General features: G+C 47.3%; 1 long non-coding RNA gene across 1 annotated transcript; it reads right to left on the reverse strand.

The window, feature by feature from the left end:
- Nucleotides 1-1731: 1731 nt before the first annotated feature.
- LOC111172636 (uncharacterized) lies at nucleotides 1732-20121 on the reverse strand. Its single transcript, XR_016388118.1, has 3 exons — nucleotides 17385-20121; nucleotides 9967-10124; nucleotides 1732-5333 (listed from the first exon to the last, which is right to left on the reverse strand). It is a non-coding gene; the product is annotated as an uncharacterized LOC111172636 (long non-coding RNA).
- Between the last annotated feature and the right edge of the window lie 261 nt (nucleotides 20122-20382).

Here is a 20382-nt window from a genome sequence, read left to right on the forward strand (position 1 = left end):
CCTTGGCTGCAGGTCCTTCCGCCAGTACCCAATGCCTGGAAGTTGGTTCCCCACCTCTCAGCAGGGGAAGCTTGGGGGAGTGTACCAGATTGAATCTTTCAAAGATGGCTGCAAAAATCTCTCCTGTCCCACATTCTTTTCTACAATGCAGACTTGCTAAGATGTTATTAGGAGGCAGAATCACTTTCCCTTCCCCTTGAGAGGCAGGAAAGTAATGCTGTGACTTCTGGGGCTGAGTCATAAGAAGTGATGCAGCTTCTGCCTTTTGCTCACTGGAAATTCATAGTCATGTAAGAAGTCCAGCTACCCTGAGGCGGCCATGCTGTGAGGAAGCCCAAGCCCCATGCAGACGCCACATGTAGGTGCTTCAGTCAGTAGTCCTGGCCTTGAAGTCAAATCAGCCCAGTACCAGACACGTAAGTGAGGGAAACTGCAGATGATCCCAGCCCTGTGGACGAAGGATGTCGCCCGCCTTTCAGTAAACAAAGGATGTTGTGGCCATCGAGTCATCAGCCACTCTAGCTGTCCCAGACTGTGCACCCTCAGGGGATTCAGGATGGAGAAAAGCAGGATACTGGCCCTAGATAGCTAAGGTTCATAACAAAGGAATGATTTCAGTGAGCCCAGACTATTGCATCTTCCCATACATAGAAAAGCACTAAATGTATTAACTTTATTAAATTAATTAATTTATTAATATCTGTTTTTCCTTAATTTACAGTAATCTTTTGATGTTCCAACTACCTGGGGTTTTGTTGCAAAAACTCCTACGTATCCTGGCTCCTCCCTTACCTCTTCAAAGCCGTCCCTCATAGTTATCTGAGAGGCTGTCTTCTGGGCTTAAGCCCTCAGTACGTCCACCAAGTAAAATATAATTCTCAGCTTTTAAGTTGTGCCTTTTTTCAGTCGACAGCTCCCTGTTGAGTCACCCCCAGGCTTTGAGTCTTCCCAGCTGAGGTCCCAGATGTCACGGAGTAGTGACAAGCCATCCCCTTTGTGCTCTGTCTAAATTCTTGACCCAGAGAACCTGTGGGCATAATAAAAATGGCTGTTGTTTTGAGCCAGTAAGTTTTGCGATAATTTGGCATACAGCAATAGGAAGTGGATTGTGCGTAACACAGGCATGAGTAAGCATGTTTAAGTTGAGGCTTTAGATTGGTATCAATGTTCTCTTTTATATAGAGAGGGGATTCTCTTCTGTATGCTTTTTTGTTTGGCACTCAACCTTTTGATGGAGGACTCATTTACTCAACAATACATGTGAAGATATAGCTATATGCAGGATCAAAGAGACAAAGCACTAATATGGTACCATCTGCGTGGAGTTTCTATTCTATGTGGACACTTAGACAAATGCTAGTGTCACACAACTGGAAATACTCAACAAGAAGGAGTGACCAGGGGAGGAAAAAGGCAGAGAGACGCCCCTGGGTAACCAGGAAATAAATAAAGCTCTGAGAGCTTCAAGTCATGGAGACAGTAAGTCAACGGCTTGAAGCCAGAAATGGTTTTCCAACCAGCCGTGACTCTGAAAATCCCATGCGTGGCACAACATTAACCTGCTCTTTCGGATAGTCTTTCATCTTTTTCAGAGACATCTCAGGGGCCCGTCCTTCCTCTTGGGAGGCAGCCAGTTCTCTGCAGAAATCACTTCATCAGCAGGAGCTGAGGCATTTCACATGCAACTGTATAATTCTGGAAACGTGGCTTGAAACATATTCTCCCCTGCGTGAAGAAAGAAAAATTGCAGAGCAACGTTTCTGTAAGCACCAGCTAGGCAGCTTTGGATGCACTTTCTTTTTTTTCTCTTTCCCTTTCGAAATGGCAGAATCTTGGCACCTGCATATGAGCATAATGCAGCCCTGTTGATTTCCTGATAATGTGAGAAGCAGCTGAAGTCACTATGGGCAATCCCAAAGGAAGCCCAGGGATGGAGAGACGTTGTGGCAATTGCAATGGAGAGGGGACCCAGCAAGACGGGCAGAGGCCAGGATTCTGGAGAGAAGCAAAGACCAGGGACATTTAAGAACCAGGATGTGGGTTTTGTGCTGTGTGTTGCTACCATTGAATGAGTTCTCCTCCCATACCACTGCTGTTTCCAATCCCCCCCACCTCCGAATCCCCTGAGAGCTATATGCAAGTAGTGTTTTGAGAAAATGAAGGGAAATGGGCCACCATCCATGTCTGCGTGGGTGCTGGAAGGAGAAAAGCAAGAAACCTTGAAAAGTGTCTACAGAGCCTTCACAAAACGGAAAATTGGAACAAGAGGCGCCCAGCAGTACTGTCCAGGGAAAGGCGCAGGACACAGTGTGTGCAAGGGGTTTGAGGCATTTGTAGTCAGATACCACAGGTCAGGTAAAATATCAAATGAATACTGTCTGTGAACTGTGTTTGGATTCTGATTTGAAAACCATCTACGAAAACTATGAGCTTTCCTGCAGGAACAACCTTCCTATAAGAACATGCCTCTCAAAGGATCTCCTTCATCTCTTCATCCCTCTCCAGATGTGGAGAGGAAACACAAGAAGTGCCTGGTTCAGAGCCTCAAACCCTACTTCACGGATTCAAAATGCCCAGATGCTATCGAATTGCCATGGCCTGTAGCCAAGCACAGATGGTAGTTTTGTGTGTTGGCTACTGCACTGTCCCTGCCAGCCTGCAGGAGGTGAAGCAAGGCTTACAGAAGGATGCTCCCTCAGATGGAAGCAGCACTAAAAGCAGCAGGATGAGGGGGAAACCATCCTAATAAACACATTTTGGATAATACAAAAAGAAAAAAAAAAGTAATTGAGACAATCAGAGAAATTTTAATGTGAACTGGATCTTAGGAATTATTAACTATGTGTATGTGATAATGGCATTGTATATGGGTGGGTGGTCATTGTTGTTTGTTTTTTGCTTTAGTCCTTTTCTGTTACAGACGCATACAATATTTATGGGTGAAATAATATGCTGTCTGGGATTTGCTTTCAAAATATCTGGGAAAACACACACATACACACACACACACACACACACACACACACACACACACACACAGAAAAGCCCCAGACCCAGGCAACTTTCCAAGAGAATTCTACCAACCCTTCAGGAACAGATCATTACGAGGCTGTCTAAACTGTTCAGAGTACTAAAAATGTATTCACGCATTTTATCCTCACAACACCCCTTGAGGCAGATGGTATCCTTAGTTTACATGAGGTCACTAAGTCACAGAGATGGGAAGAATCTACCCAAGATCACACAGCTGGAAACCAGGAGATGCAATCCAATGCAACTGCCCCTAACCTAGCGTTGCCATATATGGTCCTTGTGAACAGTGCCCCCTGGAGTTGTGCAGAACATAGCACAGCATTTAAGAAGGTTCATGTGGGGCTACATTTACCACTTTGCTACTCAGCCTTTCATGAATGAATAAGTGAGTGAATAAATACATGATAAATGAATGAATGAATTCTCTTCATTTCTTCTTACTAGTTTCACCCTCAGCAGATGGGTTCCCCAAATCCTGCCTTGTTCTCAAGAAGGCTGAATGCAGAGATATCCACGCCAAGACTGCACTGATGGAGTCCCAGCAGCCTCTTTGCTAATTCGGCTTTCCTGCTTGGCAATAAATCAATTGTCAAAATTGCCTGTTGGGAGATGAAGTGATGTTGGCCTGGCTCCATTTGGCTACCCTGGCTTCCTCCAACTGCGAGGGACAGCAGTCAGTCCCCTGTCAGAAATCCTAGCCTGAGATGAAGGCAGAAGCCACCCACGCAGTGGGGTGCAAAAGAAGCCAGAGGCCCACCTGCCCCAAATTACTTATCTTCCCTGGACTGCTTCTGTGCTTGAAACTCCTGCCATTGGCTTCTCTTGCCTGGATTAAGTAAGGCCCAGTCAGAAATGTGAATCTGTAAGCTGAGTAAGAGCTCACAGCTAATCCTTGGTAACACTTTTACATGAACACAGACTCCTTTACCGTCGAACTAAGAGAAAGCAGCACCAAGAGGAATGCGATCCAGATAGATGTGATGAGAGGAGAGAGGAATCCCCAAAAGCCCTAAGTGTGGAGGGCTTCCCTGGCGGCACAGTGGTTGGGAGTCCGCCTGCCGATGCAGGGGACGTGGGTTCGTGCCCCGGTCCGGGAGGATCCCACATGCCACGGAGCGGCTAGGCCCGTGAGCCATGGCCGCTGAGCCTGCGCGTCCGGAGCCTGTGCTCCGCAACGGGAGAGGCCACAGCGGTGAGAGGCCCTAATACCAAAAAAAAAAAAAAAAAAGCCCTAAGTGTGGACCTTTTTGTTGAGAGGAATCTGCCATTTTGACGGGCGGGATGGTCTGGAAAGATGGAGCCACGTGCACATGTGGACCTCAGGAGACCAACAAAAGAGGATCTGGGAGACTGGGAGCTGTGAGAAGAGAGAAGACTGAGAGAGAGCTGTGATGGATATGATGGTTTTCATTTTTGTGCATCCAGCATTCCTTCCCATGCTCTTTCCTTTGGATTCTTTGTGGAATTCTTCCCATTTCATAAGGTCCCTGGCGTGGCTGTCAGTCACAGTGTCTGACCCTCATGAAATGAGTATGTGACACAGGCAAATAATCAGTTAGACTCTTTCATGAGATTGATACATGGACTTTGAGAGACAGAGGTCTGCCATAACAACATTTTATTTTTAATTTTTAAATTTAAATTTTCAAAAAATTCAAACTTCCAGAAAAGTAGCAAGAATAGTACAATGAACTTAATTTGTCCTTCACCTAGATTAACATTTTGCCAAAATTGCTTTATCGTTCTCTTTCTCTCTTCCCCTTCCCTGCATATCCTATTCTAGTCTAGCCTAGTCTAGTTTATTCTGATATTATATTGTTATCGCTGTAATTATTACAGTATTTGAGAGTAAGTTGCAGACGTCGTGCTCCTTTATCCCTAAATACTTTGCATTTATCTCTTAAGAACAAGGATGTTCTTTTATATAATCACAATACAAAGATCAAATTCAGAAAATTTAACATTGATACAATACTACTGCTTAATATACAGTACGTTTCTTTATAACAATTTTTTCCAAGATCCAATCCAGGATCCAGGTTGGTGCATTGCATTTAATTTTCATAAATGAAAGTGAGACTCCTTAGTCTCATTTAGTTTGAAGAGCTCCTTAGCCTTTCTTTGTCTTTCATGACGTTGGATTTTTTTTAAATATAGGCTAGTTGCTTTGTAGAATGTTCCTGAATTTAGGTTTGTCTGATTATCTCCTCATAATTGGATTCACTTTTGGCAGGAGTGCCAGCAGCTTCCTTGACAGTCATGTAGAGAGAACCAGTCGGAGGAATGAAGCTTCACAGAAACTAGATGAACAGGGAGATGGAGAAAGAAAACCCTCATGAGCCCCTTGATCCAGCTGAAGCCACTTGCAGCTCTGGAGCCTCCAGTTACATAAGCTAATAAAGTCCTCTTTTTTTCTTAAGTTAATCTGAGTTGGGTTTGTGGCTACTCTGACTCACTCATACCTTAGGCAATAATCTTGGGCCACACAGTATCCTCAGAAGGCCCCGTATCAGTAGGATCAAATGAATTCTGACTAGAAGAACATACCCCAGGCATCCCTCACTAAATTGACCATCTCTCCTAGTAACAACCCAGAGACCACACAGAGGTAACCACTTTCTTTCACTCGATTCCCACCTGAGGATCCTTGTCTCTGGACAAAGCCCATAACCAGCTACGGTCCGTCCAAGACCTAGTGGCACAAGAGGAATCTTTCTTTTCTCTCTGCTTCAGGACCTCCCCATGGAGACCTGCCCTCACTGTGTGAAAATAATATGGTTTATGTTGAACACCTGCTTTCCTTCTGGGAGTCTGAAATATTGGTACCTGCTAGGCAAAGAGTGCCTATATGACCAGTCTCCTGTACAAACCTGGGCACTGAGTCTCTAATGAGCCTCACTGGTAGACAACATTTCACATGTATTGTCATAACTTGCTGGATGAATTAAGCATGTCCTATGTGACCCCACTGGGAGAAGATCTTGGATGCTTATGCCTGGGTTCCTCTGGACTTTACTCCATGTACCTTTTCCCTTTGTGATTTGGCTTTGTATCCTTTCCCTGTAATAAACGTTAGTCGTGAGTACAACTCTGCACTAAGTCCTGTGAGTCCTCCTAGCAAATCACAGGAAATGCGGGTGGTCTTGGGACCCCCAACACAGATACCTTCCAGGATCTTAGATTTACCCCCTGGGGCTGGTCACACTGGGGCTTTGTCAGTGGAGAAGATGAGTGGAATGGCTGTGGGGAATGTCAAAACTCCACCGGACATATTGATACTTCGTTGACAGTATCAATTAATCATACCAACTTAACTTAATGGAATGCCATGGACACCAGAAAACATCTGTAGGGTTTTTGTCACTTGCAACCAGAGTTTCCTGACTCATTACAAAGGTAATAAAGATGTGTGTCATAACTGGAACAGAAATCTAAATTGTAAGGAACCTTACTGATAATCTCATTCAAATCCACCCTCCTCTTTGACCTCTTATTCTGTCAAAGAGAAGCCACAATATCATGGAGAGGAAGTATAGGGGAAAATTCCAAATGCCAGGGACAGGACGACCAGCACATTGCCCCATCGCAGGCAGCTTTGCACTCTGAATAAGGGTGGATGTCCCCACGGTCGGAAATATTGGAGATTCAGCAGATGGTCTTAAGATCCAGGGAGCTCCTGGTCACTGTAATTGGATGCAGTGGTTCAGTCTGAAACCCCGTGTAATGATTAGTCAAATCCATTTCACCTGCCTTCACTAATCAAGGTTGTTTTAATACTTGCATGTCCTCCAAGCTGGACGTAGCCTAAACAATAAGATGTTTGCCTGAGCTATTTTCCAGGAACTTGGGATCAGCTGTGTCTAGTTGGAGCTGAGCTGGTTAAGACTGGATGGGACCACTGACCCTCCAACTGGGCACGCACGAGTGTCCGCTAGGTGACCTTCTGAACGTGAAACCTGGAGCCTAGTTACGCCTACGCAGAATGATTACCACAACTTTTTCCAATCAGCTTTCCCCAAGCCTCAGAGCGCCCTGCTGCTTTATTCATTATCCTGTAAGTACCCTAGCCCCTTGCCTTCCTGGAGGCGGATTTGAGATTTTTTTTTCTCCTGTCGTCTCCTCTGGCTGCCTTGCGAATAACCCCTCTTTTTGCTGCCAACCTCTGTGTCTCAGGGTTTTGGCTTGCTGCGCGTGGGGTAAAAAGAACCTGGGTCAGCAGCAAGATCAGTGGTCGATTCTCTCATCACAGAATGAGCAGGGGAAATAACTCCCAAGTCTGTTTTCACTCTGGTGTTTTCTGTCTCTGTATATCCCTCTGGGCTATGTCCATGTGAGGAGGAGAAAGTAGAAACGGCTCTAAACAACTGAACACCCAACTGTTTGCCACAGTGTTTGACACCTAGGATCCCCAGACATGTGAACATAGCCATGGCTAAAGAAGACCTTGGTGGAAGAGTCTGCGCTATCTAAGCACTCTGACTCCTCTGACCTCTTGCCATCGTTCTCCCATTTCAATCAATCAATGATCCCAGTCTTGGGTTGGGACAGAGAGAGAAGAAAGTAAAAGGCATGGTTTATGCCCTAAAGGAGCCTGCATGTAGCTGGGGACAGGAACAATGAGAAGCAGACTTGTGGGTGTTCTGAACCATATATGCAGTAGGATTTGGGGAATGGGGTTGTCATTGTGGGCTGAAGTGACCAGGGAGGCTCTCTGAGGCTTCCAGAACGTGAATAGGTCTTGAGAGAAGAGTGGGCTTTAGACTAACATGGGAGGCGTAAGAACTGCAGCAAAGCGAGGCACAGCACGGCGATGAAGTCAATCTGTTGGGGGCTCACCAGGGAGCCCAGTGGCTTTGGTGGGAGAAAAGCAGGAAACCCGGCGGCTGGGAAGGGGGAGGGGATCTTGAAAACAGACCAGTGCAAAGAGTTTGAGGCTGATGAGGGCCGCCGGCCATCGGCAGGTGATGCAGGCTCTTGGGCAGTGGTGTGGCCGGGGTCCAGCTGAGGTGCACAGAGGAAACTGGCGACAAGGAGAATGACTAGGAGACCTGCCCACCCTGGCCTCCCGCCCCCACTGCCCCAGAAACGGAGGTCTGGGTTTGGAGGCCTGAGGGAGGAGAATTCTGCCAGAACTAAGAAAATGGACAGATTGGAGAAGCCCAAGTGAAGGCAGAAATGGCAGAGCTACAGGATTAAGCGCAGGGAATAGACGCAGAGACCAGGGTCTTCTGCCCGGGAGATGCGAGTTCCTCGTGCACGCTTGAGCACACACAGTCACTCCGTCTCTGCGTAACCCTCACACTGGCACCCTGAGGTGGTTAGGAGAGGAGCTCTTAGCACTGATGTTCCTCAGCCCCTTCCAGCACAAACACTGGGCTTGGTCAGAGAACCCTGCCACTCCCTCTGTGCCGGGAGCTCCCTCACACATCAGTACTCCCCTGGGACTCTGCTCCCTACACCCTCAGGGCTGAGAGGCACTGGGAGGGAGTTGGTGATACCAGGAGGCAGAGTCTGAACCTGATCAGAGAGGCTGCGCTGGAGGCCAGAACCAGACTAGGGATTCCAGGCCTGGGCAAAGCCTCACCACCTTCCTCCTCAGGCAGGAAGTGCCTTCGAGGTGCTTTGGAGAACCGTGCTGCACAGTAATTACACCTGGTGACCCCAAGTACTTTTTCTTCTTAATTTTCAAAAAAAAAAAAGACGTCATTTTCAGCAAGCTGTGAGCACTTTCTACCTTGCTAAATGATACTTTTTGATCATCCCTGTTGAACTGTGGGTCCATTAAGTGCAACATCTACTACTTACTCATCTCTATCATCCCCAGGGTCTAGATAATTCCTGAGATATACTAAGTGTACAGTAAATATTTCCATGTCTTACTAATTGATTCTGATTTCAAATGTGATAGCACTCATGTTGTTATAAAGTCCCAACAACACACAAATGATTAAACTTAGTAAGCAGAAAGTTTTCCCAAACACAAGTCCATCCTCCTTCCCCACCAGTAACCATTACTAACAGTTTGGCAGCAAACATTCTTTTATACTAGGGCTTTTCAACCTTGCATTATTGGCATTTGGGGCCAAATAATTCTTTGTTGCAGGGTGATCAGCAGCGTATCTGGCCTCTACCCAGAAGATGCCAGTAGCATCCCCTCAGTTGTGACGACCAAATAATATTGCCAGACATTGCCAAATATGGGAGGGAGGAGGCAAAATCACCCCTAGTTGAGAACTACTGTTCTGTACACCTAGAGAGAGAGTGAAACAAGTAAGCGAGAGCAAGAGAGCAGGGATAGTGATGGGCAGACATAGGTATAGAGAACTATATATAAATGGTTGAATGTAAATTACAATTCCTGTGACTGACCCCCAGTCTTCTGTGGCCCTAGTCCACACATTCATTCTTTCCTTCATTCACCCAACATTTATTGATTACTTACTATGTTCTAGGAACTGTGCTCAGAGATATGTTTAAAATACTAAACTATAACTAAATTTTCCACCATCACCCCCTTCTTCACAGATATTTTCACCCCCATAATGAAGAAGGGAGTGGGAGCGAGTCACCCCCAGGTTGGGGACAGTTACCCCTCAATCTCCCACCAGCACTGACCAGCTCCCTCCCTGCCTGCTGCTCACATACCTCCATCCGACTGGCTGCCATATTGGGCTGGGAAGTGAGAAAAGGGCAGACAAGAGCAGAGAAAAGGGAAAGGTGTTTCCTGTAACCTTGGCTTTCCTTGGAAAGGGACGGCTGGAATAAATGCCATCAGGAAAGCCAGGGGCTCTGGGTCCTTTCATACCACCCCCCATACCCAGCCCCACAAATGCCAGCTCCCTGCAAGAAATCCCTAAGCACTTTGTGAGAATCCCCCTCCCAGAAGTACTTACTCCCGGTCTTACTCAATTGGTCTCAGCCGTAACTGTTTACCTGGCCTGGTCTGTGAGCGGAATCCGTGGCCACCTTCAAATCAAGCAACTGGCACAGCCTCTGGTCATTGACTAATTCAAAGATTACAGTTCAGCAAACAGCAGCATGTTAATTTTTAATTTCACTGTGTTGACTGGTGATCAGGCTCCCTCCTTGTCCTGTAACCGATAATTACCTTATTAGAAGAAAGCAATCCTTGCCCCACAATAAAAGCCCACCTGTCTGGCCTTCCTGGCCCTAGCTGGGCTTCTTGAAGCAACTCCCATATTGATTTGACCTTAATCAACAGAGAAGTAAGGGACTTCTGCTGAGTTGGGCAGCCCTGGATCAACATGAGACCCCCCACGGCAGGGTACGGTCCTCTAAGGATTAAAGAGGATTCCCAGTGCAGGTCTTTGAGTCCTGGGCTTTTGGGTAGGGACAGGGCCTTTCCTCTGACAAGGAGAGATGTGACAGAGAAAGTGTTTCTTCCCATGGCTCCCAGCTCATGATAAGTCATCTCCTGCCACAGACACGCTTGCACCCTGGAGCCGGGTTGTTCTCAGCAGTGATTTCATCACAGCCCATGAGGCCAGAAAACAGCAGGGACACGGCGTCACCTCATCCTCACGAGCGCTCTGCTGTTTGCTACGTCCCTTATTCACATGGACGTCGTGCCATCCCCTGGGAGCTCATGGCCAGCACCCCATGGTGTGGAAAAGGAAACTGAGGGTAGTTGTCCTGCCCAGGGTTCCACAGTTCACATCCTTACAGCGTCCGGTCATTTAGCGCAGACATCTGCCAGAGATGTTCCTCTTTCTTTTCTCGTTTTGCTTTTTGGGGCCAAATCGGTTTCAGTTTGAAAACCATGATGAATTTAACATAGATCAAGGAGAGCCACAGAAGCAATTTTTCTCATCTGAGATGGAATAGATGCTTCAATTTTATGCCATTCGTCTACCCTGTCACTAACTGCAGAGAAAACATTCTAACACTGTCCTTTGTGACCTCAAGCTGTTTCCCTGGGGCTGTTGAACTAAAAAAATAGAAAACCAGAGAAATGAAAAATGTGGTCAGAGCCTGAGTGAAACTGAATTTTAGAGACCCGTGGAGCAGGAATTCATTCAGTTGGTTACTTTAAATAATTCACTCCAGAAAAAGACTGGTTGAGTACAATGTGTACATATATATATATATATATATATATATACATACATAGCTATAGATATAGATATAGATAGATATATATAACCAACTTCAACTTCATTCACAGTTGTTGGCAAGTGACTAAAAAAAGAAAGGAAACTTTGTTCAATGCTCAGAGATGAATGTACCAAATTATACAAGCCCCACAGAGTTTGAGAACTGCAGGGAGATGAGGAAATCAGTAGAGCAAGCCAGAGCTGGTAACTTTTTTCTGGGGAGCTACTTCTGAGTTTCCTTAAACTTCATGGTCACCAGAGACATAGCTGGAAAAGGAAAGGGTGGGGTGATAACTGAGTTATCATCTTCCTGCTTTCGGGTCTCACAAGTCTCTCCACTGCCTATAGCAGCGTTTCCATGAACATCAACCTCATGGGATTCCTCCCTGCGAAGATTTGCCTGGTCACACATGTTTGGGAAATGCTACTCTGGGATAGTTGCAATGCACATCTGCATACTGAATGCTGCTGCATTGAGAAGTCCTGGAATCAAGAAAACCTCATTCACTTTAAATCCCTAGTCTTATTTTGTGATGGTATCAGGTAGGACATAGCTGCAAGTCACAGAAACGCTGACTCAAAGCTGGGATAAACAATAAGGACGTTGATGCCTCACAGAGCAGCTGTTTAGAAATGTGGAGCAGGCTCTGGAGACTTTTCCTCTTGTTCTTCTACCCTGGCATCCTCTGTGTCAGCTTCCACCTCAGGCAATCATGAGATGGCTGTCCCAGGAGTCACATTTAGGCCTGATACAGGGCAGAGAAGGAAGAACGACCATCTCTTCATGAGCAGAAACTTTCCCACAAGGACCCTGGCATCCATTCAGGTCTCGTTGGCCCGAATTAGGTCACAGGTCCACTCCTGAATCAACCATTGGCAAAAGGAACAGCCTTTCCATCTGATCAGTCCCCCTCAGGCTGGTGGTGGGTCAGCTCCCCTGAAGCAGGTGGCTGCAGGGAGCAGGAAGGCATCTCTGAACAAAACTGGAGCTCTGTTAGGAGACAGAGGAGAAGGGGTGGGCCGCCCACAGCATCTACTCCAAGTGCAGACCCCCTTTTACACCCAACACCTGTCATGGTTCATTCTCTGTGTCACTTGACTGGGCCATAGGGTGCCCAGACATTTGGGCAAACATTACTCTGGGTGTGTCTGGGAGGGTGTTTCTGGGTGAGCTGGTAGACTGAGTAAAGCAGCTGCTCCCTCCACCGCCTCAGTGTAGGTGAGCTCATCCAGTCTATTGAAGACCCGAACAGAATGAAAAGGCAGAGTAAAAAGTGAGCTCCTCCAGCCTGGCTTCCTGAGCTGAGACATGGGTCTTTTCCTTCCTTTGGACTCAGACTGAAACATCATCTCTTCTTGCGTCTCGAGCCTGCTGGCTCTCAGACTGGAAATTATACTGTCTCTTGGGTCTCCAGCTTGCTGACTGCAGATCTTGAGACTTCTCAGCCTCCCATTCCTTATAATAAATCTCTTTATACACAAACATTTACTACTAGCTCTTTTTCTCTGGAGAATCCTAACACACACTTCGACATGCCCCTTAGAACTTAGACTCCTTTGTATACTTTGGAAAATGCTGGAAAGCTTTCCTGGATAGAGTTCAAATTCCCTCATATAGCATTCAAAGCCCATGATGGTGTGGGTTTTCTAGTCTCTGTACCAGTCTCCTCTCTAGCAAACCAAATGATCTTTCAGGCTCCCGTGCTTTTGCGTGTGCTATTCTCTCTGCTAGTTGCCCCTTTCCATCTTTCAAGTGCCTACTCAGCTTTCAAGCATGGTTCAAACATCACATCCCTATGAATCCTTCAATGAACCTCAACCTCCAACCCCACAATCAGACTGGGTCCTGGCTCTGCCGCTTACTAACAGTGGAAACTTGGGCAAGTTACTTAACCTCTGTGCCTCAGTTCCCTTTCCAGAAAATGGGGATCCTACAAGTAGATACCTCACAGGATTGAATGAGCCAATGCCCGCAAGGGTGTGGAACAGTGCCTGTCTTTCCTCTTTGAGACTTGACACAAGTGGTGCGTGACCAGTGCTCAGCAAATGCTTGGTGAATGAGCGGCTGGATGGTCATCAGACCTGAGGAACTGAAATCCGACAAGGTGAAGTGAGCTGCACCACATCCCACTGGCCTGAAGAGCCAGAACTTGGAAGCTGGCTCTCCTGACTGTGGAAATCAGGAGCTCTGCCTGACACCTAGAGACGGCTTCCCACCGTGTGACAGCATTCCTGTATTCAACTCAACAAATCTTTATTGGATACCTATGTGCCAGATGCTCTGCTGGGCGTCCATGATGCAGAAGACACAATCGCTCAAGACATCAGAGAGCCTTCCCCCGGACCAAAGCCTCTGCTGGCCTCCCTGCATCCCAGCATCTGCCCCTCCCATCCATCCTTCAAGACACCATCAGAATGGCTTCTTGAGCCTAAGCGCTCCAAAAGTCATGACCTCGTGGGAATAACGTGTACACTCCTGGGCTGCCACTCTGGTAACCCAACCAGCGTCTAACTTCATTTATCCACACAGGCTCATATCTGACCACTGGGCAACCCACCCCTTTTCACTATTGGGACAAGACTTCTCACCACACCACAAACCACACAGCAGCAGACTTGTTTCCATCTCCACATCTTTGCTCATTGGGTACATCCCACCTGACAAACTTCCTTTGCTTCTCAACCTGTAACTGGTGTAACCTACCTCATTAACCTAGAGTTGTCACTTCTTTGTTCAGTGAAGCCCCTGGAGGTCCTGTATGTTCCTATTAGAACTGTAGTTCCCTCTTTATACTCTCCTAAAACTTGTCTAAGAACCCCAGGAGCTTTCTAAGTACAAATGAAACAACAACTAGAAAATCGAATCTGTTCGCTTCCGCCTTTGCTTCTTGTCCCCTCATGCAGTTGCAGGATCACCCCTAAACCATCTTAGAACATTTGTGTGTCCCAACCCAGGTCGCAGGTTATAGCTCCTATAATCACACCTCTCTGCTGAGCCATGTCCCCAGAGCTGGATACCAGTGGCTTTCCACAGCCGCCTGTGTTGAGCCCACATCACAAAGCCAGGCACTGTAGACCTTGGAGTGATTTTCTACCAGTCAGTCAAAGGTCCTGGCCACCCCAGGCCACCCCCATCAGATTCCCCTCACTTCCAAGCTCTGCAAAAGGAGGTGGTGCTCTGGTCCTTTCCCATCCAGAAGATTCCTGGGCCTCAGATGCCAACTGACCCAACCTTCTTCAGAGCACTGCACACCAGGGGGGGAGCAGCTGCTATTAAGCCACAAAAGAAAACAAGTCCCCACTTCACCTTCCTCTCAGGCCAGTAGGGGTCTGCTTATACTTGCTTAACTGAGAGATGCCATTTGAAGGACTCTCCGTGAACCAAGGCGACCAGCCGTGTCCATCTTCTTGGAGGCATGCTGGCAGCCTCCCACTCCAAGCTGTTTTTTAGATTGCTCCTACCCAGTAACTTATTACACAGTCATATCAAATCTCATCTTTCAAGGTCCTGAGAAAGTCTAAAATAATGTCTCTCTTCTAAAATTCCTATAGAGCTTATATCTAGTCCATATCTTGATTTACTCATTTACCGAGCAAACATATATTGAGCACCAACTATGTACCAGGCCCAGACACTAGGGATGCAACATCAAATGGGCCACACAGCCTCTGCCTCCAGAACCTACCAAGCCACTGGATTTTATCAATATACTGGACTGTGTCACACTGTCAGTGTGACAGTTGCCAGGGACCTGTGCCCACAGCTGTAATGCCAGAAGGCCTGCTAGCTCTATGACAGTTAATCTGGTGGATGACAGATAAGGTTGCAGCTTCGATCAAATTGCAGCCCAGCTTCTGCCTTCCCGTGATCATTACTGTAACATCTTTCTTACCCCAGCCCATCAGCACCTGCTCCATTTGGAAGGACCATGAAACAGGATCTCCTACCATCCTACACGAGTATAGACGTGGTAAGGCTGAAAGCATCTTAGCTGAGCGTACCCACTAAGGATTGGGTTGGATTTCTGAAAAGGATATAGCTCCTCAAAACACTAATTCAGTTCCACAAATGTATGGCCTGATGAATAGTCGGGTTCAATAAACATTTTGGACCTTCCCTGTTTTTGTTGAGACAAATAATAATCCTAATATACATAGAGTTGCTTTGTAAATGTAAATTCCTCTTTGAGTGAAGGGGAAGTAAAAGAAAAAGGAAGGCCTGGGAGTGAGTGGGTACCTGCCTACAAAAAAGATAACTGTTTGATTGAGATCCTGGATGTTAATAAAACTTTCCCCCAGTTTGGGGGCCCAGGTGGAAGAAATATTACAGGTTTCCAAGTGAGTGTAGAATCCAGGAGAAAGAACTAATAGCCCTTAGTGTCTGTAAAAGGGCTGGACTGGAGGTCCAGCCGGTAAGGACCGGGCTTTATCAAGCGCTGGGCTGAGCGAACATGCTGGCCAGACAGGGCAGCGAGTAGATTGCACACGGCTGGGCCCACCTGGACTCTTGACTTCAGAGCATAGCTGTAAATTGCCTTCCTACATAACACATATACCCTGAAATTCGTCACAGGGGAGTCAAATTTATCTCTGGGTGGATCATATTCTTAAGATGATTCACCACGAGAGAAGTTGAAAGGGGAAGGAGGAACGAAGGAGTGGAGTCCTAGGCCTCAGGTCACAGGTGAGTCAAGCAAAAGGCCTCAGCTCCTTGAAGGGCTAGGAGTGACCAACGGTGAAAGGGGTAGCCTCCCATTTGGTGGTGTCCTGGGTAATGTGACCATCCAGGACCTCACCACAAGCTACAAGCATCATTTGTCTACTGGAGAGACCATGAAGTCTCGTAAAGGGCCAGTTGGCAGGGAGAAGGCAATCACAGTGTACACACTTGGGCAGGGTCCCAGCTGCAGCCCAGCTCTCCTCTGAGTGGTGGGTCTCAGAGATGCCCTTGCCATCCCCAACTGGCCAGCATCAGTGAGCTGAGGGTGGGCCACTTCCTGGGTGAGCTTCGAGGCAATGCACAGTCATGAAATCTTAGCTCATTGTCAAGGTGATGCCCACAGAGGACATGTGGAACAAGGACTGGCCAGGACATGTTGTCCAGGGTGATGCCTCAATCTTCCAGGAGCCCAGACCATAGGGCTGGGGTATAGGATAGGGCAGCTTTCCAAAGCATTCGAAGAATTAAAAGAAAAATTTCTTGGCGTGTGATTGGTGAATGGCTTCAAGAGCAAGCGATCAGAGAATTAGAAGGGAAGGGTTAAGAAGTAACGATTAGGGGCTTCCCTGGTGGCACAGTGGTTAAGAATCCACCTGCCGATGCAGGGGACATGGGTTCGAGCCCTGGCCTGGGAAGATCCCACATGCTGCGGAGCAACTAAGCCTGTGTGCCACAACTACTGAAGCCTGTGCACCTAGAGCCCGTGGTCCGCAACAGGAGAAGCCACCGCAATGAGAAGCTCACACACCACAACAAAGAGTAGCCCCAGCTCGCCACAACTAGAGAAAGCCCGCGTGCATCAATGAAGACCCAACGCAGCCAAAAATAAATAAATAAAATTTATTTTTAAAAAAAAGAAGTAACGATTATAAAATATCTACTATGCACCAGCTGTTTTATATGCAGTATCTCTCTTCATCCCAAAAAAATGCCATAAAGGAAATGTGACCTCTCTGCGTTTAAGTGAAGGAACAGATTGAGAGAAAGAGAGTGAACTGCCTACAAATGCTAGTAAGTGTCCGGGTTAGAATGCAAACCTGGCTCTTATTATTGGCAGAGCCTATGTTTTTCCCAATTAGACTAAAAATCTAATTCAACAACAACAATGTTCAATGCCTACTATTTAATAAGGCATAGAGCTGGGCCTGTGGGCACATGCAAATGTGAACAAGACACACAGTCCCTGCCTCACAGGCTAATGTGAGTCGCAAGACCTGTAATTATAATGGCTGAAAATATTCTAATAGCAGTTAAAATAGTCAATATTAGCAGCTCAGTCTCACCTTGCACCCTCCTCCCCTCAGTCACTAGAGCTCATGGTCCGCACGGGCCCAGCTCAGCTCCACCCAAGAGTCTCTGTGTTTGCCTTGCCTTCTGCCTATCCTGACCTCCCCCAGCTCCAAGTCGCTTTCTCAGAGTCCTTCCCTGATCTCCCTTGTCCCCTCCGCACACACACCCTCAGTCCCCTTCCTCGTTCTGTTTTATTTTGCTGGCTTTATTTTCTTCCTAATACTTACGTGCAGGTTTGAAGTCTTGTCTGGCTTCTAGGTGTGTGACTTGGGACAAATTGCTGACTCCCCGACCTCTATTTCCTGTCTGTCAGCAGGTAGTAATTATACATAGCACAGAGGGTTTTCGTGAGGACCAAAGGGAATAATAATGAATGAAAATATTACAGCACGTAGAAACTGCCTAATACAAGACAGCTATTATCGTTTTTATTTGTTTCTTGTGTTTCTTCCCCACAATGTGAGCTCCATGAAGGCAGAGACTTGGTCTGTTCACCATGGCATCCTCAGGGTCTGACACACAGTAGGCTCACAAGAATATTTATTGAATGAATAGCTAACTTTCTATGTGCCAGGTTGATCCCACTTAAGCTTCACAGTCACTCCATGAGGGAAGAATCATTTACCATCCTCATTTTATAGACCAGAGCCAGGAAGGTTAAGTACGTTTCCTAAGGCCACACAGGCAAAAAGGGTGAGCCAGGATTCAGACCAAAGAGCAAAGTGCAGTGAGAAAGAGAAAAGCAGACGATGATGGACACTCAAAGAAGAGGGAGAATTCGTTGTTTTGTGACCTTCAGTTTAGGTATCCATGAAAGGCTGGGTGCAAGCGGGGCTTCTGAGCAGGCCTCTGAAGGATAGGCAGCAGGTGTGGGTGGAAATTGAACAGAGAGCATTTATGAAAGAGAAAAAATGAAGGAGGTAGAGCACAGCCCTGCAAACAGGAAAGTTCTGAGTATGTTTAAGAAACAGCAAATTGTCTGACTAGGACAGGAACGCCACGGGCAGTGGCCCATGAGTCACGCTAGCCCAGTCACTGCCAGAGTGAATGCAGATTTGTAAGGCGGTGGCTGGCTAGATGGGCTGGTGCAATGCCTGCCTCTTCTGCATCCAGACGTGGAGACGGCAAGTCACCTTGGAGCGGACTTTGTGAAAGTCACTTGAGTGAGCCCTTGTCCAGAGAAAGGGAGGAAGAGGGAGTTTTTCCTGTGCTCTAGCCAGGGCTTCTCCTCCCCGCCCCTTTGTCTGTAGAGCCCTGGTGCACTAGGGCCAGGAAAGGATGCGAGGCCATTCCCAAATGAACCCTTCCGGTAGGAAAGGGACCACAACAACACCCCTGCTTCCAGAGCAGAAGGGTAGAAGTAGATAGACCTGACTATGGCCCAGCTAGCAGGGAAGGGCACTGGTGGCCCCAGAAGGAAATTGCCACAAGGTAAAGGGGGCCCTGGGCTGGGGTCCTGAGTTTAACACAAAATTAAAGCAGTTAGGGTGGCACATGAAGACACAGGATACCGGGTCCCTCGGGCCCCAGCCTTCCTGACCCGTATTATGCTTTGGAAGCATCCACTGAGCACATGAGAGAACTGAGTACTGTGGCCTTGAGTCCAGAGCACTGTCCTGCTATGATCGGAGCTCTGGGCAGCATCAGACAGCAAGGACGGAATCCACAGACAAACTGGTGATTCTAATGTCATGATAGAGATCTCCAGGCCTCTCTCTGCCCTGATTTGGAAACAGTATTGATAGTCACCTGTGATTTGGGGCTAATTTTGAAGGAGATAAGCTTCAGAGGAGGATATCAGACTTTCTTCTACTAAGAACAGAGGAGCTAGAACAGCTAACTGGAAAAAAAAGAGGTTGAGATGTGATTACAGTTTTTACGATTACAGTTTTCCAGGAATGAGCAAAGGTGTCCCCCAGCAACATTCGGCAGCAATGAGGCAGGTGGCTGGTGCGATGCAATGTGGGAGAAGAGGGAGGACCCTGAGAGAACGGTCACCCAACAAAGGCTGCGTCAGGTGAGACCCCGGTGTCAGGGGCGGGGGGCAGTGTGGGGACAACAGGAAGGAGCGTGAAAGCAGCCTGGGGCCACGGAAGACACACTCTGTCTACATCCAGGGCTCGCCCTGGCCTCCGCTTGTCCCCATCTTCCACTGCAAAGGTCATAGAGATACTTAGAGCAGACCTAAACTACCACACAAGCAATATAATTTTTATATAAGTCAGACTCTCCTAACACAAATTAGCTAGAAAGGTTGTGAGATTGCATTCCATGAAGATATAATAAGAAGAAGAACTGATTCTCACTGGTCATCAGGAAAGGTACTGGGTAGGGCAGTGGTTGTCAAACATTTTCAGTCACAGAAATCTTTATTAGAATAAAAGCTTACACAGAATCTCAATATTTAGACTAGAGAAAGATGAGCAGTTTGGAGGGAACCAGCAGCAAGATCCACTGAGCCTTGAATACAAGACCTTCTGTTGTACTTCCCCCCCACCCACTATGTTGGTCCTGAGGGGTCTCCTAGGAATAACTAGGACTGTGTAACATACAGTTTAAAAACTGCTAGGATAGGAGATGTGGTCTGGTGAAATAGACCCTAAGGCTAAGTCCCCTCTTTCTTGTGAATCTTGGCTTTTAACACAGGATCCTGGACCACAGCCACCCCTAGAATAGAAGAGGGGGTCCCTGTCCTTGGTTGAGACCACTGGCGCAACTAGAGTAATGGGTCACAAGTCTCCTGTGTGCCCCTCTCAGGCCGCTTGCTAATGTCCGTATGAGCACGTCCACAAGGGTTAATTGATGCCAGTGTTCCAAGGCTCTGCCATTTCTTGGCATTGGTTCCCGGGCTGCATAACTCCCATCAGTGATGGGCGAACTAAGGTGGCATGGCTCCCGCCACTAACACCTCCTCAGCCAAGCTCATTTTGAACTACCTCCAAAGCATCCTCAGAGAGGAGTGCCTCTTCAGAGTCCCACGGTGCCAAGTGCCATAGATGCCATCACAAGGGTGACAGGAGAGCCAGGCTCTGCCCATGGAATAACCAGAGATGAAGGTGACAGACACCAGCCCAGACCCCAAATGACAAGGCCCAGGTGAAGGACCCATAACCCCATACTCACGGTGGCTTGCTCAGCATCAACTCTCCAGAGCCTGGCACAGGAGTTGGGACATGTAGATGCTCAGCAGATGCTTTGCTGAATGAGTAAAAACCCTGAGTCAGG

This window comes from Delphinapterus leucas, chromosome 16 (assembly GCF_059928025.1).
Source record: "Delphinapterus leucas isolate spDelLeu-1000000601 "Yukka" chromosome 16, BTC_Dleu_Yukka2, whole genome shotgun sequence".
Taxonomy (NCBI): Eukaryota; Metazoa; Chordata; class Mammalia; order Artiodactyla; family Monodontidae; genus Delphinapterus; species Delphinapterus leucas.